A 23,363-nucleotide genomic window follows, 5' to 3' on the forward strand; every position below is an offset into this window, starting at 1 on the left:
TCAAGTGGAAGACATACCTTCTGGCCTCCTGTTATTCAGTGTCTGTGAAGAGTCTACACTGATGCCCAGCTTGTCAGTGGTGGCCAATACCTCAGAGGACAGTGGTGGAGTCACTGAACTGATCAGAGGCAGAAAAAGGGCCCCTGTGCAAGGTGACTGGGTCCCTCTGGGCCACTTAAGCCCCATAACTATGGCTTTTTCTCTCGCTCATATCAGGCCTTACTTATATCCTTGCCACTAGGTCACGTTTAATGACATTCAAATGAACACTTTCCAGCATCAGCGAGCATCAGCCTAGAAAAGCTGACTCTGCTTTCAGGTCCCCAGGGGTGCTTTCCTCCTGACATCACCCCCTTTCCGGTGCCGATCATCACAGCCTCCTCCTTCTCCACCTCTCGCCTCCTCTTTCTTCTTTCTGGTCTAGTCCAACAAGGCAACTTTCATTTTCTTAAAATACTCAGGCAATGAACACTTTTTATTCTAGCAAATCTCAGTCTAGTCCCACAGTCCTTAATGGAATTTAGCCATTCCTCATCTTCAAAGCTTGGCAGGGTCTCACGCTCCTTTTATCGGTGTCCAAGTTGCCGTCCTACTCCCTGGCTTCATTCGTCGTCTCCAAATCTAGATGGTATAATTTTGCTCATCTCACTTCTCGTAACCTGGAATAGCTTTCTAATTAACATCTTGAGCATGCTTTAGAACCCTTCTTCCAGATTGCCTTCATAAAGGTCCTAGAACTTCATCTAGCATCAAAATCCCACAGTTCAAAGTCTGTCCTTGCCCTGTAAAACCACCTTCAATGCATTTATGACTTCAAACATGGCACGTGTCTTGAGTTCGCCCTGACACTTGTACAGAGCCTGGAACGGAAAGCAGTGGGTCTGTGACGCTTTCATGGAGAGGAGAGTGCAGGTTTTTCACGTGTTCAGACAGGACAGGATGACACTGAAGTGGCCATGTAGACAGTTTCGTCCTGCTAGAATTCTTGTCCGTCAGTCAACAACTTCAGGCAGGCAAAATTTCAAGTTTGAAAAAAGAGGCAGGGCTTTTGTCAAAAGATGCACATGTCCACTTTCCACAGCAAGTCTGTTTCAATGGATATGTTATGTATTTTTTTCCTTTGAAAAGGTACACTGATAACACAGAGGCACCCAGAGTTTTTTCAAGGATACAAAGATTGGGGCAGCGTGAGGAAAGGTACAAGGAAGAGACGTGAGATTTTCCCCTAGACCTCCACACTCCAAAATAGAGACGGCAAATAGCTGTGTGTTATGCAGCACTGTGTGTGTCTGTGTGTCTGCTCACCCACACTGTGACTCGTGACTCCAAAGTAATGCAGCAGATTGTCAGACGTGGTTTTTGGAATCTTTCTTATTACATTAATATCTCAGCCTGTACATATGGGATTCCTGTGTAGAAGTACACACGTGCCCAGACACGTAAGCTCACAATTCAAGATCCCAGGTGTTAACGTTAGACCCACTGCAGTGAGATGGTGAAAAGTGGGCTTTGGGGGGGGTCTGTGTTGTATGTGTTTACAGCAAGATTTTGAGTCCAGGGACAGGCTGTTTGCACTGCGGCTGCCGTTCTGGGCACAGCCTGGTTGGAAATGCTACCGTCCCTGGGAGACAGGCTCCCTCATGAATAGGCAATGAGAGGCTGCTCCCCTCCCGGAATCGTCTCTCCTTTTAGAAGGCATGTGCTTAACTTGTAAATGGAGTTTCCAGTGCTGCTCGGAGTGTTTTTGTTTTGAATCACAACCCGGTTCTGTTCCAGAGCGAGGCGCACGGCGTGTGGCAGCAGCCGTCCCCGCGTGAGGCCGCGCAGCGCACAACGGGCTCCCCGAGGGCGGAGTAACGCGGAAACAGAGCTGCTCTCACGAAACAGACGAAAACAAACAGAGGCGCAGATCTGCGCAACAGTTTTCCTGCCACTGCCGGGGGCTGGGATACACAGGGGCTGGACCTGTGGGGGCCCTCTGGGGTGCCTCTCGCCGGCTGGGGACCCTAGATAGCGGCTCGACCCTCTGCGCCTCAGTTCCGCCTCTGTACAGCGACTCCATGTGACTGTTGGACAGATTATATGAGGTAATCCATTAAAAATGCCTAGAATACTACCTGGTGCGTATAAACTCTCAATACGGCCACTGCTGCTCCAGAAGGCAGCGCTGATGACAAATGGGACCTCCCCCTGCAGGTTCTAATGTAGGTTTATGCATAAATACCCGTGAAAGGCAACGCTTTTTCTCCAGTTCTTGGCCTGACTTCCTTTTTCTAGTCAGCGCTGGTATTTTACTTTTTTAAGTCAAAACTGAACCCATGATGAGAAAATTTAGTTTAAGAAAGTCAGACTTGCTCCTTTATCAGCACCCTATCATCTCTAGGAAAAAAAATCCAAACTCCAGAGCAAGATACTGAAGGCTGTTTGCAGTGTGGCTACTGATGACTTCTCTAACTACCATCGCACTAGGAAGCTCTCCGTCTATGTTTATGTGGCAGGAATACTGAACGGGTCCAGTTCTGCTGCACCACCGTCTTATTTCATGTTCCTGTGCGTTTGCAAAGGCTGCTCTCTCCACATGGATTGGTCTCCCCCTCTTCGCTTTCCAGAACAGCTGTCTGGCTTCACCTATAGCAAGACTTCCCATACTCACGTTCCCTTACATTAAGTCATTGCCTCTAAGCTCTGTATCTTGGCCACGTTTTTAGTTTTGTACTTCTTATCTGGCATTGCAATGTATTTATTTATCAGCCTCCCACATGTGATGATGAGTTTCTTGAGGGCAAAAATGAGGTCTTATTATCTATATGCCAGCACTGAACAAACATAGACTCAGTGACTCGAAAAATGTTTGTTTCACTATTAAATTGAAGTAGTAAAAATTTACATTGTGAGAGCAGACCCTGCATTGCTTTTTTTTTGTTTTAATTTTTTTTTGCTTTTTTTCTTTTCAATAATGAGGCCAGCTATTATATTTAAAATCTTGTCGAACAAGGCCCATTTATATAAATAAAGAGTAGTTGAAGCAGCAGCAAGACTGGGGTTTCTCATTTTACTTACTTCAATGAGTATTGCTGCAAGTCCTAGGGAAATAATGAAGACGGAACAAGATACATTCTACTTCCTCAAGGAGCTTTCCATCTGAGAGGAGGTAAGCAGGGGATAGAAAGGGATATGGGAATAACGTAGATGCAGAGCAGAATTCATGCAGTGAGAGAGGAAACAAAAGGAGCTTTGGAGGTTGGAAGGAAGAATCGGCCAGTGCAGTCGGGGACCAGGAAGAAGTGTTGTGTGGAAGTGGCAATGTTGGAGACTGGCCTTGACGGATGGGGGGGGGTGTACTGGGCAGAGACAGGCAGGGAGAGCCTTCCGGGCAGAAGGAATAGTGTGTGTAAAGGCCTTGAGGGGACTAATGGGATATCTGCTTGGAGACCAGCAACCATCCACCTAGCTCCATCTCATGCTCAGTGTTGGAGGAAAAAGACTAAAAAACAAATCTGGAGACATTCTGTAAAGGTTCCTGAGACCCAGGATGAGGTCTAACTTCATTTAGTAGGCACTGGAGAGCAATCAACACTTTTGAGCAGGAGAAATATAAATAGAAGAATGCTTAAGAAAATTCTGATTGTCGGTGTATATGAATGCACTGGAGAAGAACTTAGCCAGAGGGGTAGGAGCTAAGAGACCACTGCAAGCATGCGCATGGGAGTATGGAGTGTCTGAGAGGCCCTGTAGGACCAAAACAAAGAGGACATGGTGGTCATTTTGATGTGAGGTTGAGTGACAAGAGGGAGTCCCATGTGATGTTCGAGTTTAAAGCCTGGGTTCGAAGGGAAATGGTGGTACTATTAAGAAAACTTGAGAGATCCTGCTGAGGAAGTCATATTGTTAGAAAAATGGTGAGTTTGGAGGGGCCATGTCGAGTTCAAGGACCTCCAGGTAGGTCTGACACTGAGACGGGAGGTCAGGGTGGGACCTGTGCACTTCTAACAGTCACTGCCATTGGGTGATAGATGTATTGAAGACAGGAAGGTAAAGAGTGAAGAAAACCAAGTGTAGAACCTTAGAGAACTGCCTGCATTTAAGGAACTGAAAGGAAAAGAGGGGCTGATGAAGAAGAATGATGGAAGTAACAGAACCAGAAGAGATGCACAATATCATGGAATTCAAGGAAGAGGTTTCAGGAAGGAGGAAGTCATTCCTGGAGGGGAACTTAGGTTAATTCACTTCCTGGCACATAGTTTAGCAATTCACCTGGGTTTCCATAATTCTTTGGAGCATGAGCTTCCTTAGTAATTCTTTGGGTACATATCTATTTCCTCTTCCAGACTGGGAACCCCTCCAAGGTGGAATCTTGTCTGCCTTGTGTTTTTATCTCTAACACTTAGCAGAGTACCCAGAATATAGCTAGGGCTAAATGGATGTTTGTTGAATGACTGAGTAAACAAACAAAGCAACAAAGAAGACAAGGAAAAACCCATTGTACTTGGAGAAGTGGTATAGCTCCCAAAAGAAAAGAATCAATGCCTGAATAATATTCTGCTCTTGAGAAAGGAAGAAATACAGTCTCTGAAAAATTCTGGGTCCTCCACTATGGTGCGAAATTCGTCACCCAAGTTCCCATAGATTTAAGCTTCATGCTTTGTGAGGTATTGCAGTGAAATTATCTAGAAAGTAAAGAGTTCTATAAGCATCCAGCTGCCCGAATTCGACTGGCCACATGATTAATGACATTGTGGGGCACATCCAGGGCCTTCCATTTCCCAAGCACTTTGTAAACATTGAGCAATCTCACAATGCCCTTGTGAGATATTATCATGTTCATTTTCCATATGGTTAACTGAGCCAAGAAGGTTAAATGACTTGCTCAAAGGCCACACTGGAAGTCAATGACATTAAACGCTCAGAACGAAGGAGCTCCCAGGTCCCACACCTCACAGTGGGTTTGCTGAACCGAGTCCCACTCCTTACACCATTAAGAAGCCTGGCTGATAGGCCAGTGCTGTAATAGATCATACTTTACAGCTGAGATAAGTGAGAATTAGCATGCCGTCTCACACAGGTCAGGGCGAGCCCTTGGAAAGAGAGAAAACGATGCTCTGCAAGACAACATAACGTAAGGCGTGACTAGGAAAGGAAGAGCAGAACCAGACATGGGTGAAACCTCCTCTGTGAATTTCCAAAGACCTTAATTTACCAAGATGGAAGGTGGAGTGTGGGTGGAGAAAGGCAGGCTAAGGGCAGGCCTTGCTTGATGAGCATCTTAAAACTGAACTACGATGCCCTTACCTTTCTTTCAAATATGCGCATTCTTCTTTACCATTCAGTTTTTATTTTAATTGTCTTTTTATACTTCTCCTAGATGCATATTTCTTAAATTGATGCTCCTTTGGTCAAAAAAAATGCTAAAATATTTGTCATACTGTCGACTCCTATGCACATGGCCTTTAAGGAAACTAAAAGCTTCTGATGAATTGGTTCACATACGGCGAAATTTGAGTCGTTGTAACTAAGTAGCTCACTATGTTGGGATATATGTCTTTGATATGCAGTTATGTATTTTTAGCCAAGTCTTAAAACTTCTTTGTGCCTTGGTTTTATCCAAATGAAGATAAGAACTTGGAGATGGTGCTGGTGGTGCCTTGTGCATTTCCCCCTGGCCTTCCCATATGGAAGCATGCAGACCCAGTGACTCCTTTAAAAAAAAAAAAGTTAATTGAAGTATAGTCAGTTTATAAGAGATGGTCATTCTAAGTAAACCAGAAAGAGAAAAAAAAATACCCAATGACTTCTACTGCAAGCACTTGTGACTCCTTGCCTGCAGGCTCTCTGCTGGAGCAGGTCAGAAACATGGAGAGCTAGTGCTCTGAGAGTAGACGTCAACCAAAGATTGGTGGGAAATGGAGTAAAGACATTAGCTGCCTCACCACTCAGGTGTATTCTATGCTGCCTCCCAGAGGTCGTCATCAGGACTTCACCACCTTTACCCACAGCAGCAGTTAACGTGTTCCTTAACACCCACCCATAGTGACTTCCTTCCCTTCCCCGTCTCACTTCCCAACTCTCCTACTGGAGCGTCCTGGGATCACTGTCCAAACCAACCACATGCACCCAAATCCTTGCCTCAGGGACTGATTCCAGGCCAGCCCAACCCAAGGCTTATTGCTTTAAGAGCTATAAGTACCTCAAAAGACAGTGAGGCTTTGAAGTCCTAAGAATAAGAATCATTCATGTGTATATAGCACTGTTTACAAAGCACTTTCATGCTCATTTTTCTCGTTAGATTCTTACAACCACTGGTGAGTTAGGACCGCTATCATTTATCCCCATTTAATGTGGAGGACATTGAAGCTCTGTAGGGTTCAACGTCTTGTTAAGAGCTGGGAAGTTGGCTCTCTGGCCTTTAATTCAGACCTCTGTCTTCAAATGCTTATAGTGCTTCACCGTATCCTCAGGTGCTTGTAGCTTATGAAGGCTTATGACTTATGCTTCTGCCAAATGTAGACTCCATTAGTGTAGCGGAATAGCTATTTAACCTCTGCTTATATGTTAAATTTCACTGAAACACGTTAACTATATCCATTTGAGAACTCTGATTAGCCACTATTGTAGTTTAAGGTAAATTAAACATTTAGATTTAAATTTAAATTATATCTTGATTCTCTTTAGGGAAATGTTAAACATCATCACAATCAGTTGTCCTTTAAACATCTTTATGAATTATTTTTTATAATTTATGCATTTTTTTATAAAATCATAGTTTCCTAGAGTTGGAAGAGACATTAAAATTTAGAGCTGCTGAAATCTCATCTATAGCATCTCTGACAGATGGTCACCCAGCCTCCACTCTCATGTTTCTTATAATGAGGAGGTCACTGTCACACAAGGAGGCTTATTTCACTGTTGAGAAGTTCTGGTTGCTTAAAATTCCTTCCTTTCATTGAGCCAAAATGGCTTTCTTGTTATTTCCTTCTCATTAGTGTGGTTGAGACCTCTAGAAATAAACAGAGCAAGTCTAGTCATGTGTCTGCGCCTGGGCCTCTTTCTAATAATTCTTTAAGTCCATCATCTTTTCCTGTGTTAGCATCTGTGTGTGACTTTGCTCCTTTGCATAGGACTAGCTTTGCTGGTTCCTCTAATACATAACTAGTTCTTTTTGCTGCTGCAGTAATGCTCTTTGTGGGTGATGTCTTCATTCCTCTCTGGGGTCTCAGCACTCATGGCACCTTTTTGTACGCTGGCATATTCTTTTACAGTGATCAGTTTCCCTTAGGTCTCTTTTTAAACCATGCATATGTTAGTTTATCCTTGCCTGTGAGTTCTTCACTTGTTTGTGATTGGATTTCTTCTCTTAGCTCTTGCTAATCTGCTCTTCTCCTTTTGTTTAAAAATTACATTTATTAGTTGAACCCATATTTAGTTTGAGATTTGCTCTTTGTCTTGAGGCTCCTGTTTTTCTTCTTGAAGGTGCAGTAGGGGAGGTTGGTTTGTTTAGAAGGAGGTGTAAAACATCCTTACTTCTCTGTGTTTCTGCCCTGGATATCCTATTTAGTGACAGTTTTTGGTCTTGTCCCTTTCCCCCCATCTCCCACAATCTTCTTTCTTTAGGATCTCACAATACAAACAACATGGAATTTAGAGTCCAGCAAATACAGGTTTTAAGTTTGCCTCCACCACAATGTGTCCATCCTGTTCCCTGGGATGTTGTAACAAATTACTGCAAACTGGGGGCTTTATACAGCAGAAGTGTGTTTCCTTACAGCTCTGGAGGTCAGAGTCTGAAATCAAGGTGCCAGTGGGATGCATGACCTCCAGAGGCTCTGGGAGAGAATCCTCTGGTGCCCTTCCTGCTTCTGACGGCTGCTGGCATTCCTTGGCTTGTGGCCGCATCTCTCTCTGCTTTTTCATCATTTTACCTTTTCCCCTGTGTGTGTGTGATGTCGAATCTTCCTCTGCTTCTCATGTGGACAATTGTGATAGCATTTAGGATCCATCCTGATAATCTCAGTTTATCTCATCAAGATTCCTAATTTAATCACACCTGCAAAGACCCTTTTCCCAGGCTCCAGGGAGGAGGACCTGATTTTTTTGATGGACACCATTCAGCCCATTACAACAATATTATTAGTATGATTCTAGGCAAGTATTTGAGCCTCAATTTTTTTCATCTATAAATTGGACCAAACATTGGCCATTTTACAGTATTGTATTGAGGTTTAAATGAATAAATATATATGTGTATGTGTATATATATATATATATATATATATATATATATATATATATCCATTAATATATATAAAGACTCAGTACAAAATAGATACTCAATAAATTTTAGTTACCCATCCTGCCTTCTAGGTTATTGAACTCTCAGGTACTAGGTATGTTATTCAGGAACAGGCTCTTAATCTTCCCTAACTTTAGTCTTTTGAATCTTTATACTTAGGGATTAAAACACTTATCTCGCAACTTATCTTTGGGAGCATCAAACGAGATAAGTCAACCAAAGACTCCTATAAAAATGTAAGTTGCTACCATCTTACCATTACCATTATTTTACATTAAAGTTGTGGCCAAGTGTAAGCCTTAGATAACCTCCAGTGAACTGCCATTTAGTTAAGTCTCTTCCAGCCCATATTTGTTTAATTGATTTTTTGAAACCAAATATAGTGTTTTATATCCTGTTAAATTGAGCCTTGTCTGTCTTGGGCTGGCATCTCGTCGGTCAAGTTTACTTTGAGTCTGTATCTGTGAGTTACTTATTGGCTAAGCTATTCCTGCAGCTCCCGCTGGAGGCACACGTTACAGTATAATGCCCAGAGCACTGGAAGGGCCACTGTCACCACCCCCACCTCATCTCTCCTCGCTGCCTGACGTTCCTCAATTTTAGAAAGTCATAGAAACTTCCCAACTTAATCTGGCTTTTGATTGAATAAACATAGGAGGGCACTTACTGCTCCCACTTCACCAGAATTTTCTAAGATTTGATGGCTCTGTATAAAGGGCTTGAAATTTAAAACAAACCCCCCAAAACTCCATTGTATATATACATATTCAGGGACAAAGCAGTTAGAAAATTGTCTTTCATTTTCCTAGTGGGAGACCAGCAAAGGATTTATTAGTATCAGATGTCTGGATTTTTAAACATTTCACACACACACACACACGCACACACACATCCTTTATCATGTACTTAACATGTCATGGGTCTATCATGTTTTAAAGTTGTTATATGTTACAGATTTGATTTAAATTGTGTTTGAGTACCTCCATTCCTTTTTAATACCATCCTTTTAAAGATCATACACACAGCCAGAACATACACATATACATACGCATAAGCAGAGCCCTATTAATGCAGTGTCTTCAGCAAGGATGAATTTATAACTCAGAGATGAATAGCTAAGCTCCCATCATGGCTCGTCACATTTACACAGCAACAGGAACTGTGGCGCTTCAGTCTGACCTGGGGGTCTAGGAGCATTACAGTTTATTAGGCAAAGCTTTTACGATACCCTCATCTGCAGAGATGTTTCTGTCAGAGCAATACCAAAATGTCCTCTGAATGAAGAAACTGGGAATAGCCGTGAGCTTGTCAATCTGCAGTCTTTCAAACGTAGCATTTCACAATTTTGTTATCTGCTGCCTTGGAGAGGCAAGAGTCTGATGAATATCTCTCAACTTCTATTAAGATCAAACTTGGCAGTCTGTACCTTGTCAACCGTCATATTCATGAAGAGCAACAGCTCACCTTTGAAACCACTGAAATTAAGTAAGATGGTGACTAGATAAAGGATATTGTGCAGGAGTTGAATATGTAATGGAATCTACTGGCAATTTAAAATAATGTGGCCTTATATTATCCACAATTTTTCCCCCAGAAATGTGGACTGAGGTTGAGAATATAGTTGCAGACTTGAAATTACTGCCCTTGAAACTGACGTGGATATGAATGCAAATGAAAGGTTTCCCCCTCAGGAGAGATCCCTTTTTGCCCATCACTACATGTAAGACTGAAAATAAGGATGCCGCTTCGCAAACTTAATGTCATACCTTATCCAGCTAGGTAACACATCCATTCAAATTCAGCTTTAGAGACAAAACTCCAATCAGCAATTCCAGTCAAGGTATTATTTCTATCAAAAGACCTTTTTGAAGGGTGGATTGATTCAAGAATAAGTTTGTAAATACAAATAAAGAAGTAGGATAGTAAAGGAAAAAACAATCCCTCCAGGACTTAGAATGGATACTTTTGGGGCTTAAAAACAAGCGGAAAAGTGTAAATATCAAGCACCCCAAGAGTGCAGAATTCTTAAAGACACTAACAATTAATATGGCTTTACTATTTAATTCCCCGTTGCTCTCCTCCCTAAAAGAATGATGGCTTCTCTTAACGGAAGGCAGGATAGATGTGGCTTTTGGAGGCAGGGAAGAGAAGAAGCCAAAAGGTACCACCCCTTCCCTGAGAGATGATTCTTCAGCAGGCCTTGACATGTTAGCCTTTGCATTTTATGTTTTGAGTCATTTTATCTCACCAAAGTCTCAGTAAAGATGGATCCACCTGGAAATGCTGGCACTCATTGACCCAGGAGTTCTCAAATTTTAATATGCAGGAAGATCCCCTGGTGATCGGTGGTCAGCAGGCCGATGACAGTACAGATCCTCGGACCCAGCCTCAGAGACTGAGTCGGTGTGTCTGCGGTGGAGCCCCGGGATTTGCTTTCTAAACACACGCTTCAGGTGAATCTAATACTTGGACCACATTTCGAGAAACCCTGTCCTGCACTTAGCAGGCTACAGTCATAAGCATATTTTAGAAAAAGTAGAGAAGTGGAGAAGTCGGGGTGTGTGGCAAGGAACAGGGCATAGGAGGAAACATCGCAGGCCTAGCTGGAGCGGTGGGAGTCAGTTTGGGGCAAGTGAGAAAACACTTAAAAGTTTAGACAGTGGTGACCAATTATTCAACCAGGTTTTTAAGTAAAGGCTATACAAATCACCCACAGACAAAATACGTGAGTCCATGGACTTATTAACCAGAAGATTCCATCTGTACTCATGGTTCTTCCCACCTCCACCTACCACCACCACCACCATCACCCCCCCTACACACACATACGTCATTCACTGAAGTTGTTTGGCCCATTAGATTCTAATTTTCCTTGTCCCTTGGAGGGTCAACTATGTGTGAGACTGTTCCCAAATATTGTGTCCACATAATACTTAATATCCAGCTGAAAGTGAGGGAAAAAAACCAATACAACTAGTTACTTGAAGTTAGGTGGACAGTTCATCCTATTCCCCGTACCCTCCAAACTTTACAGACTTCAACCTTTTTTGCCACCAATCTTTGCTTAAACTTCATGGTAGTCGACCTTAGGCAACAAATTACCTCAATATTGATAAAATGCCGAAGGGAGCATTTTTCCTTCTCCTGGCCAGTGTTCAGCTGTTATATTGATTCTCTTGATGTGGAAATGGGTGGGTGGGGGAGGAGGCTTTTCTTAGCTTCTGACCTCTGTTCAGCCAGAGCATTTTTAATTTCACCCTCTGAATTTGAAATTATGTAATTAAAAAAAGTAAATTTTCTTCCAAATTTTAGGGAATGGGAGAACAGCACATTTTCTTTCTTTAAAAAAAAAAACTATAATTGCCTAAGTAATATAGGTTTCTTGCACAGAATTCACAGATGAACAACAAAGAAAAGAAATATCAGACATAATAGAGATAGTTCCTGTTAACCTTTATGGACATTTCCTTTAAGGCTTTTTCTGTTTCTGTGCATGTAGTATGTGTACTATTTTAAAAATGGCATCATACCTTACTTACAGTTTTAGAACTTTCTTTTCCCATTAACAATATATAATGAGCACTTCCCTGTATTAATATGTGTTCCCTATGATTTAAAATGGCTACATTAATTTCCCAGGCTGTGGATGTAATTTATTTAACCATTTTTTCCTTCTGCTAGCTATTCAGGTGGTATTTAGTTGGTATAATGTCTCCATATTGTAAATAACGCTCCAGTGAGTGAGATAGTACATAAATCTTTGTGCGTATCTCTGATTACTCCTTAAGGTAAATTCTTAGAAGTGAAATTTCTGGAACAAAGGTTATGCAGTATTTTAATGCTTTTGAAACATATTGTCAAATTGCCCTCCAGAAATAAGGTACTAATTTACACTCACAGCAGCAGTGTGTGAGGGTGACTGTTTCCTGCACCCTCGCCACCACTGGAAATTGTTATTTTAAAACATCTTTGCTGATTCCCACTTCATACATAATGATGATGATTAATGCACTGAAAAGGGTTTCTTTTAAACAAATTCATTGACTTTTAGCACACATTGCACTTGATGATCAAATATAAAATGGAGTTGATTCTTGGTTTGTCCACTAGACTAATGGTTGACAAACCTTTTCTTTGACCAGATAGGAAATATCTTATACTTGTGGGCCATATGATCTCTGTCACAGCCACACAACTCTGCCATTGTGCCAAAGCAGCCACAGATAATACAGAAGTCAATGAGCATGGCCGTGTTCCAACAAAACCGTATTTACCAAACAGGAGGAGGGTGGGATTTGGCATAGAGGCTAGAGTTTGCTGGCCCCTGCTCTAGACACAATGAAAATTTATTATGTGTTAGCAGCTACTGTCCCAGAAGCTGTAGGAGAGGATCTGGTGAGCAGACAGGATAACAGTGTAGGGCAATACTACGACCAGCAGAGGCCTCGGTGCTGAGTCAGAGAACAGGACAGAGCTGAGTCTTGAGGGCCAGGTCAGTGTTAGCCAGATGAAAACAGGAAGATTTGGAATATGGAGGTGGAGAGTGGAATGAATGGCATCCAAGGGAGAGAAAACTGTATGTGCAAAGGCCCAGAAGAATCAGAACAATTCGAGAAACCATGTGTAGTTTCCTACAGGTGTGTGGAGCTCAGGTAGCATGTTAGTCAGGGTTCTGCAGAAAAACAGAACCATGGGTGTGTGTGTGCACATGCGAAAGAGAGAGAGAGGTTTCTTATAAGGAACTGGCTCACTGATTATGGAGGCTGAAAGGTCCGACACTCTGCCACCGGCAAGCCCCAGGAAGCCAATGGTATGGATCCTAGTCTGAGGGCAGGAGAAGACCAATGTCAGAACTCAACAGTCAGACAGGCAGAGACAGTGAATTCTCCCTTCTTTTGCTTTTTTGTTCGAAGCAGGCCTCCAACAGATTGGATGATGCACGCCCAGAGTGGGAAGGGCAATCTGCTTTGCTCAGTCTGCAGATGCAAATGTGACTGTCATCTGGACACACCCTCACAGACATACCCAGAGATAATGTTTAACCAAATATCTGGGCACCCCATGACCCAGTCAAGTCATCATAAAATTAACCATCACAGGTAGAAAAGCAGTGAAGCCGAGAGGATTGGACCGTGGAGGGCACTGTCATCACGCCAAGGGATATGCATTATCTTGAAGGTGCTGAGGACCCATTCTAAGCTAAGAAATAATGTGATCAGATTCTGGTTAAAAATAATTCTTCGGTAACTGTACTATGATCATGTAGGAGGCTAGTATTAGGGAAGGCTGGCTGGCTGGTCTATGGAAATTCTGCACTGACTTTGCAACTTCTCTGTGTAAGTCTAAAATTATTTCAAAATTGAAGAGCAAAGATATCCTTCTGACATCAGTGTGGAGGATTAAGTAATGAAGTAGGCTGGAGGGGGTATTACAGTAATCCAGGACGAGCAGGGTCTGAAATATGCCAGTGGCAGTGGGCAGAGAGACAAGAGGGTGGGTGAGAGAGATTAGGAGCAAGCAGAGGCAGGGTTCAGTGACGGACTGGATGGGCTGGACATAGAGCTGTCACAAGGAAAAGGCTGGCACTAAGTGATAATGCTCCTTCCCTGGTAGGAGAAAAAAGGCTAATTTTTAGGTGGATTGGAATAAGATCAAATGTTTGCAGATGTTTAGAGGAGCTGAATGACTTCCTCCTAGCGGAGTAAGATTTTTAAGTGAATTATAACTTGGTCTGTCATCCTTTATCATGAGGAAACATACAGCATTGCTACCACTTTTAAGGGCAAGAGAGATGGCCAGGGCTGTTAATATGTACACTGTGGATTTATGCCTGACTTAGGAAGAGTCTGGGGGGAGTCACAAGACCTACAGGAAGTCAGGCATGTGATGTTGCAGACTATTCTGAATGCTTCTTTGAAAATGGTTGAGTTCATAGAGCAGCCTTAAGAAAGATTCATGAAAAGTGTCATCTCCTCCAGTCTCAGAGCATAGTTCTCAGTGGTTCCCAGCCTTGGGTAAAATCCCTTAGTGGTTTTTCCCTTTATCATTTCATCAAATGCAGTGACTATAAAAATATCAGCTAGATTGAGTAGAAGGTTATTCTTCCTCAGGGAAGAAAAATATCTAGAAATACACTTTACAAAGCTATTTCTTGAGGGTTACTTTTCTTCTCCTTTAATTCATGACGGCCATATGATGGTAAGATGATGAATATGAAATATTTAGATGTTTGTTCCATATAATATTCCAACTGGCTCATTTTATAGGCTGAATACATTGAATTAATCAATTATGTGGCTGTCATCCAATTATTTTGCTGTCACTCACTGTAAAATGATTACCTTTTCAAATAAAACTTCTAATTTCTTTGAAAAGTTTGATGAAGTCTGTCTTTTAAGGGGTGCCTCAGAGCAGTTAAGAATGCAAAAACATGCTAAAGATGTAAACCCTGTATTTCACATTACATTATTAGATGTATTTTTCAAATGATTTAAAACATTAGAGGAAAACGAATTTGGAAGCTATCAGTGTAGTTTGGTACTGAGAGAAGAGGGAAACACAACTAATTAAGAATGCTTTCTGCTTTCTGTATGCACAGGAGTATAGATGCCATGGAGAAAGTAAAATAAGGAGAAGAAAGAAAAAAAATTCAAAATGAAAGAATGCGTAGTCTTGGCCCTCAAGAATTTATAACAGTAAGATGTAAGCATAGGTATCTTACCTGCCTATAAAGGAGAAGAAAAATAGAACTTGGATTTCAGGGTCAAGTGAAACACAAATGGAATGTTTTGAAAGTGTTCATTTAAATGCTAAATAAGAACGGGGGTGGGGGGTGGATACAGCTCAGTGGTACAGCACATACTTAGCGTGAAAGAGGCATTGGGTTCAATCCCCAGTACCTCCTTTAAAAAGATTTTTAAAAAATTTTAAAAATGAGTTAAAAAAATAAATGCCAAATAAGAACATTTTTATAAACATCCAGATAATGGCGATGTATTGTTTTCCAAGGAACAAAAAGACGATAAAATGTAACCACTACATGTTAGCTGGATGAACGCCCAGGCCTCCAGGAATGCTGTAGCCAACCAACAGAGTTTGGATTTCTCAGTCTTGTAACAGGAATGCCTGACTTAGGTGATGACTTTGATTCACTTCTCTGTCATTTGAAAAAAGAGCAGTGGAAGTTAATCTGCTGGATAACATAGCTGCTTGAATTTTTAGCCATCAATGTCTGAGTCCCCATCTCCTCAATCACGGACTTCAAGGAGATACCTTCTAGGCAGTACCAACAAATGCAGTATTGACACTTAGGTTGTCCTCTGTCTAAACTTAAAGACGAAACACGTGTGGAAGATTCACAAATAAGCTGGCCCCAAACTGGCCAGGATGATCTTCTCCCCAGTTTTTCCTCACCAATTTTCAGCCCACCAAAAAGAGCTAGAGTTTGCATCTAGATGGAAAAAGAGAAGTTTTCTAACTGGTCATCACCTAACAGCTGTGTTAGACCAAGCAGTAAGTTTTAATCTTAGCAGATGAAGAGTAGCTTGAGTTGTACACTTTTGACTACTTAACTTAAGGCTTTCAAAAGGAAAACATTCAAAAGAACCCCCAGTGAGTCAGCAAAGACTTTGAAAAGATTGTGTATATTTTCTAAAGCATATTTTAGAAAATCACGTACAGGGGGAAAGTGTAGAACATGTACCCACAAGAGCTAAATTTAAAAAATGTGCGTAGCACTGAACACATGCATAGCATATGGATGCGGCTGACGGAAGAGTTCCTGGCCTCTATTCAAGACACCACTCACAGCAGATGCACCGTCATAAATTCGAGCTACACGAGCCACATCCTCAGCAGTCAGGTTCCAGTCAATTGTCTCCGAATCCAGTATGTTTGATGCACACTGGAACTCCGGCTTCCATTTTGGTTGGAAGGAAGAGAAATGACTCTATGAAAAGGCCAAGGCACACATATCCCATCCCAGACAAATAAATACTCTTTCATTCCACACCTCTTGCAAGACATTGGCAAGTCAAGTCCCTGGCAACTTTTCATGATGGCTTTTTTTGCCTAACAGATTTTGCCCAGCAATCTGTCATCTGATTCCAATAGTACAGCAAGGATGAGCAGCAAAACTTGGTAGTAACCTCTGCAATTTTTTAGGATGAAATTATATTTCTCAAGCAGATTAACAGGCTTTGAGTAGAACATTCGGGTAATCTTTATTACTCTTTCCTTCATGCCTCCCCTCCCCACCCAAAATAAACTGCTTTTATTTATTTGCTGATGGAGATGTTTGAGTGTTCACTTAAATCTTGACACACTTTAAACATATTTATAAAATATGTAAATATTTTACAATTCAATGTTTTATGAATTAAATAAAATGTTTAAATCACCTCTATTTGGACCTCTGGGTGCACTAGTTTATTAGAGTTCTGTGTTGAATGATTCAGTAACTGAAGGCTGTTACAATAAAAGGTGTGGGATTTAGCTGGACCAGCAGCTGGTAAAATATATCCTATCAGCAAATCAAATAGATGGTCATCTTTGGTCCTTCACTAGATGGGTAGGTAGAGCAGATGTTGGGAGGGAGGAGCCTGCTTTGCAAAAATCCTTTTGACAATAATTTGATAACTCTGGCAGAATTGAATCTGCTAATTTGATTCTTAGATTTCTAGGTGGTAGAACAGTACCAGATGCCTCACAAAATATTAGCATCCATGTTTAACCGCTGCTCATCACATCCTGTTCTCTCCTCTTTTGGGAGCTTCATATTAAATTAGATGCAGCTGCTGAGTGAAAGATTTCTTTCATGTTCCTCTTTAGTATGAAAACAATAGCAAAAATAAACATTCAATTGCCTAACTTTTAGGAATTCTTCCTTTGGTTTTGACTTTTTATTTATTTATTTATTTATTTTTGATGGAAGAGTGGCAGTTTGATCAGGGTACTGTTTTAGAGACAGACCACCTGACTACGATTCCCTGGTGACCTATTCACTGCCTCGCCTCCATCCCTCTAACAAAACTCACTAGCTGTGCCTGGGGTGGTACTTTCTGCAAATAATTTGTCTCATTTCAAAAATTATATATAAGTATGTCATCTTCTCTAATTCTGACAATTTTGAACTATATTTTCAGTCATTTGATACATTTTAGTGTACTGAACAATAATTCTACTTTTAATTTTATTGCTCAAGGAATTAAGTTATCATTTTGGGGTTACCAGGTTTGATAAGAGAAGACATTTGGGGAAAAAAATGGAAGTTTCATCCCTGGTCTATAGGACAGCTTCTGACATATTTTTTAGATGGCAACAAGTAGCGTCAGAGTAATAGCTGTTAAAACGATCTTATTTAACAGCTCTCTTTCCACAGAGAGCTTTGTGTGCATACCTGGTTGATAATCAGAGGCTTTGATTTTCCTTTCTCTCTTTCTCTTTCTCCTCCTCTCTCTGATTTTCTTTGATTTTATTGCAGGCTTGCAAGTGGCAAAGAACTGCTGTTTTCCAGCTCACTGCAGTGGAATAATGGGCAAAAGGACTATACCCTATCAACAAATCAAATAAACGGTCATCTTTGGTCCTTTGCTGGATGGGTAGAGCAGATGTTGAAAAGATTCTTGTGTCATCAAGTCTGGGCTTGGCTGGCCCAGACTTTGGGATAACTGAATTTGGAGTCTGTTTCCTGAGTTACATTTTCCTGTGGATACGAAGTACTCTGCAGGGCAAGCCTGGAGGGTGGAGCCTTGAAATATGATCTTTGTTTTGGGTCTTTTTTTTTTTTTAATGTTTATTGAAGTGTAGTTGATTTACAATGTTAGTTTAAGGTGTACAGCAAAGTGATTCAGTTATGCATATTCATATATATGTATTTTTTCTTTTCAGATTCTTTTCTGTTAAATGGTATTACAAGAAATTGAATATAGTTCTCTGTGCTATGCAGTAGGTCCTTGTTGTTTATCTATTTTATATATAGTAATGTGTTAATCCTCAACCCTAATTTTATAGGGGCGAGTGGTAGTGTGTGCTTAGCACGCACAAGGTTCTGGGTTCAATCTCCAGTATCACCATTGAAAAAAAAAATCAGTCAACCAACCAACCAATCAACCTAATTCCCACCCCACCCCCCAAAAGGCTGAAGGGTGAAAATTAAAACAAACTGACAAACTTTTTGGGTCTTTTAAATCTCTAAGTCATGAATACTTTATGGACTACCTGGGGAATAAGAAATGTTTGTGTTGGCTGGTTCTAGCAAAAAGTATCTTTTCTCTTCAAGACTGGTCTCAGTGGAGCTGCCATTTCCTGCTGACTCCGAGAGACAAGACGGAGTGCCAGATTGTCATTTAGTTTAACTCCATGGAAATGAGGCAAGGGAATCTGACCATGACTAAACCTTTGTATCCAGCAAAAGAACACAGGGCAATCAAAGAAGACTGCTGCTGTCCTAGGAGCACGGACTGTTGCTCGGTTTGCAAGATGTGCTAGGCAGGCAGAGAGAGGGGACTCGGGAACACAGAGGTGACAAAAACTCTTACAATGTATTCATTCAGACCTTTCCTTATGCCAGAATCGAAGCATCCTTTAAGGAGGCTGCCATAAAGACAACTGTGGCCAGCTTTCATTGCCAAGAAAAGGGAAGGAGAAAAGCTGAACCACCAGCCACTGGAGGAATGACTACAGCTCTCAAGAGAGAACTAGCTCAACTGACTATTCCAGTTGTTTTCCTTTCCGGAGTTTTATGTGGGTGTTGTAGAGACACAGACATACACCTTTGTCCCCGTAGGCACTGCAATTCTCCTGCTAAGTTATCTCATACAGGACTTAGAGGAAAAAAAAGGAAAAAACCCTGGCATTCAAATAAACTGAGCTAACTCCCTTGCTCTCTCCCCGCCTTCCCTCCTTCCCTCTCATTAATTCTTAAATTGCCTAGTTTAAACGAATTTTTTTCAAAAGGTAAATTTATTTAGAGTAATAATAGCAACACCATTTTTTCATTTGCAAAATACCTTCTCAAGTCCATTAGCAAAGCACAATTCATACGTCAGTCTTGCAGATAGATGTTAAAATTTCATGGGATCTCCAAGACATTTTTGTTAGTCTCCTCACATTCACTACAGTATGAGTAATATGTGTCACAATGTGGACCTGCTCGTTACCGGCACCTAGCATTTAACCATGTAGAATGTGGTTCTGGTTTCATGGGCTGGATTTTATATTTCCAGAAATCTCGCTCACAGTCCAATTTCTATCAAGTGCCAATTTAATTTCTTTCGGGTCTCAGGCCTGTGGCTTCATGCTAATTTGCCAGGCTGCTGGTGTTGTATCGATTAAGTAGTTATGTTCTTAAGGACTTTTCAAGTAATAGCGAATTTATATTTATTAGTGAGCCGGGTGGGATAAGAATACTCAGCATGTGGCCCGTTTCCGTTTTAGCACTTCATTTTGCAAACTCTTTTACATGCCTATTTTTATAAGTTATTTCTCACAACAGGCCTGGGAGATGGGCTAATGCAGTTGTCCAGAAGCATAGTCTAGGTTTTAGAAAGGGTACGTGGTGTGTCCTCAGACAGCAGCAGAGCCAAGTTGAGAATACACAGTCCTGGGGCTCAGGCAGCCACGTCTTTTCACCCATCTGATGTGTCCGCCCCCTCCCTTTCATTATGTTAAGTTCTGGAGCCATTGCAGAGTCGCAGATTAAGAAGAAATCACACAGTGGAAATGAAAATGGAGACTGCGTCCATAAAGGCAGAGCCTGGCATTGGGCGGCCTGAGCGGTACCTCACGTGGGGTGCCTGCTCTCATCCCTTTGGAGTCCCAGAGACAACCAGCTCCCCCAGAAACTATTCCCAGTCTTCTTCTGAGTCAGGCTGTTGAAACTGGAAGGTCATTTGGTTCAACCCGTTGTTTGCAGAGAAGAAAAGTCAGGTCTGGAGAGATGAAGTGACTTGTCCAGGGCCTCAGGACAAAGTTGGGTGAGGATCGGGAAAAGAACCCAGGTCTCCTGATGCTGACTTCAGGACTCCAGCCCCTAGCCCACCCTGCTTCTCAAGGCTGGCTCCCACACCACTTCCCATAGAGTTGGGAAGTGAACAGTGGTATCACCATCTCTAAAACATGAGTTTGGGATGTTTCCTGGTTCAAATGAAGCCCAGAGGTTGACATAGCTTGCATGTGAGATTAAAGTCAAAGAACTGGTGACTAAAATTTTGAAAAATGGTAAGCCAGTATTACTTGCCATAAAAAATTAAAATAAATTTGTAGTTATAAAATTTCTAAAAGTTTACCTGTGTCACCATTAGAACTATGTCATGTATGATCAGCAGTGTGTGTCTTGGGAAACATTGACCTAGGTCAGTAGTTATCAATATTTTTTCGAGGTGGCGAGAGATGACTCAGGAACCATTTATATACTTAAAAATTATTGAGAGCCCTCAAAGAGATTATATTTATGTGGGTTATGTCTAGAAATACTTGCTATATTAGAAGTTAAAACTATGAAGTGTTTAAAATATACATTTGTTAATTCTTTTAAAAATAATAATAAACCCATGTGGTAACATAAATATAGTTGTTATTAAAAACAACTTTATTTTCCAAAGCAAAAAAAAAAAGTGTATGAAGGATAGTGGCATTGTTTTGCATTGCTATAAATTAATGTCTTGCTTAACAGAAGACAGTTGGGTTCTCACACTTGTGTCTGCATTCACTGTTGTGATACGTTGTTTTGGTTGAAGTATGTGAAGAATGCCTGGCTTTGCACAGATACGTAGTTGGAAAAGAGAAGTGTATGTTGATAGTCTTTTCACATAATCGTAGGTATTCTTTGATATCACACCAAAGCTCAGCAAGATACAGAATCTGAAATCAAATCAATAAACTTCTAAAAACTTTAAATAATCTATGAGTTCACCTTCCACTTTGAATTAATTTTTTTTATCCATGCATGATTTGAATGCATAAATTGGTCATTTGGAAAATATTATTTCACTGAGTTATGCAGACCTTCCAAATTTTGGCACATTTTCCTATATAATATTTTAAAAATCATATTTTTAAATATCACCACCAGTCACATCAGGAAAATGTCTCTGCAATGGAAAACTGTTAAGCTCATGGTGGGAGATACATGTTTTCCAAAATTCCAATTTTTGCCTGATAGTTCCAATTTGATCATTGGTGAAAAATACTGAAAAACACAGTTTTTTTCCTGCTTTGAGTTGAGAGGTCTACTTGTTCATTTTCAAGAAAATGTCATCAAATATCAATGTTCTAATAACCATTGTTTGTCTGCAAGTCAAACATCATCAGATCAAAGCTTTTAAGTGTGTAAGCTGGTGATCCACGAAAATGGCAGCTAGGTGAGCTCGCATGTCAGCCGCACAAGACAGCCACGCTCCTTTAGTATGAGGCAGACATACTTGATATGAGCATCTCCCATTTCATCAAACAAAATGTTACAAATGCATGTATTCTAGGGTTGAGATTGAATAATAGCTCTGACTTCTTCATCAGGGCCATTCTTAAATGAAATTGGCAACTGTTTTTACCTACAAGCAAAATTTGGTGCCACTGCCTTGATGGATGGTATGGGGGCTGATGGTTTTACCCATCATTGCTCTAACACCATCAGTGCAAAACTCAACACTTAAAAAAGGCAAAAAATATCTCAGTCTTATTATTACTTTGAAAATAGTTTTGATCTCACAAATGCCCTTGAAAGAAGCTTGTTAAACCTCAGGATCCACAGCCACACTTTGAGATCTGCTGATCTGGGACAACCCCTAATTTGAAAAAGGGGAAGCAGAAGGAGTCTGATATTTATTAAGGACCTTACAGACATTGTGTTATGGACTGAATTGTGTCCCCCCAAATTCATATGTTGAAGTCCCAATTCCCAGAATGTAAGTCAAAATGAGGCCATTAGGGTGGTACCGTAATCCAATATGGTTAGTGTCCTTATATGAAGACGAGATACTGGGGCTCCACATGTGTCGAGGGGAATGACCATGTCAAGCGGTAGCAAAAGGATGGCCATCTGCAAACCAGAAAGAGAGAGGTCTCAGAGGAATCCAGCTCTGTTAGCACCTAGATCTTGGACTTCCAGCCTCCAGAGCTGTGAGAGGTTTCTACTGTTCAAGCCACCTAGTCTGTGGGGTTTTGTCACGGCAGCCCTAGCAAAGGAACATGCATTGCTATTTAGTCATCATCAAATCTTTGATGTACATATTGTCATCCTCATTTTATGGGGGAGGCAGTAGAAACTCAGAGAAGATAGGTAATTTCCCCAGGATCATGCAGTTAAGAGAGAAAAGAGCCAAAACTGGAATCCAGGTGTGACCACAAAATCAGTCGTTACAGAGCCTCTGCATGAGAGAACACATAAAGGCCCCTGGGTCCAGAGCGTTACGGCAGAGGGTTGCCCAGTAAAAATGAGGAAGTTATTTCCTACCAATGATCTAATAAGCAGGAAACCTGAATGGTAATAAACAATTTGTATTATTAGTGCAATATAAATGTTACTCTAATTCATGAGTGTGCAAAAATTTATCTCTGCTCTACGGATACTGCAGGCTTTTAATTTTTTTTTAATTTTTAGAAAAAATTAAAAAATGTTTGTACTTCCTTTTTTTAGGTTATTTTATTTTATGTTTTTGCATTTTTTTGATTTACAATGTTGTATTATGTATGTATGTACAATGTGGTATGTATTCTGGTGTACAGCATAGTGATTCAGTTGTAGATATATACACACATTTTTTTCATTGCAGGTTACTACAAGCCATTGAATATAGTTCCCTGTGCTATACAGTAGGACCTTGCTGTTTTACCTATTCTGTTCATAGCAGTTTGTATCAGTTAATCTCAGCTCTCAGTTTATCCCTCCCCTCCCCCTTCCTCCCCTGGTAAATGTAAGTTTGTTTTCTATGACTGTGAGTCTGTTTCTGTTTTGTAAATAAGCTCATTTGTGTCATCTTTTTTAGATTACACATATAAGTAATATATTTGTTTGTCTCTGACTGACTTACTTTACTTAGTATGATAATCTCTAGGTCCATCCACGTTACTGCAAATG

The 23,363-nt window shown here is 40.9% G+C and overlaps 1 long non-coding RNA gene across 2 annotated transcripts; it reads left to right on the top strand.

Annotated features, from left to right (window-relative positions):
• Positions 1-1,913: 1,913 nt before the first annotated feature.
• Positions 1,914-17,889, top strand: LOC140697840 (uncharacterized). 2 transcript variants are annotated; one of them, XR_012075207.1, is made up of 5 exons: positions 1,914-2,087; positions 8,447-8,523; positions 10,614-10,740; positions 14,886-14,989; positions 17,769-17,889. It is a non-coding gene; the product is annotated as an uncharacterized lncRNA (long non-coding RNA). The 2 variants fall into 2 exon arrangements; XR_012075208.1 differs by lacking the exon at positions 10,614-10,740 and having other exon boundaries at positions 1,919-2,087.
• Positions 17,890-23,363: the final 5,474 nt, after the last annotated feature.

This window comes from Vicugna pacos, chromosome 8, assembly GCF_048564905.1.
Source record: "Vicugna pacos chromosome 8, VicPac4, whole genome shotgun sequence".
Lineage (NCBI taxonomy): Eukaryota > Metazoa > Chordata > Mammalia > Artiodactyla > Camelidae > Vicugna > Vicugna pacos.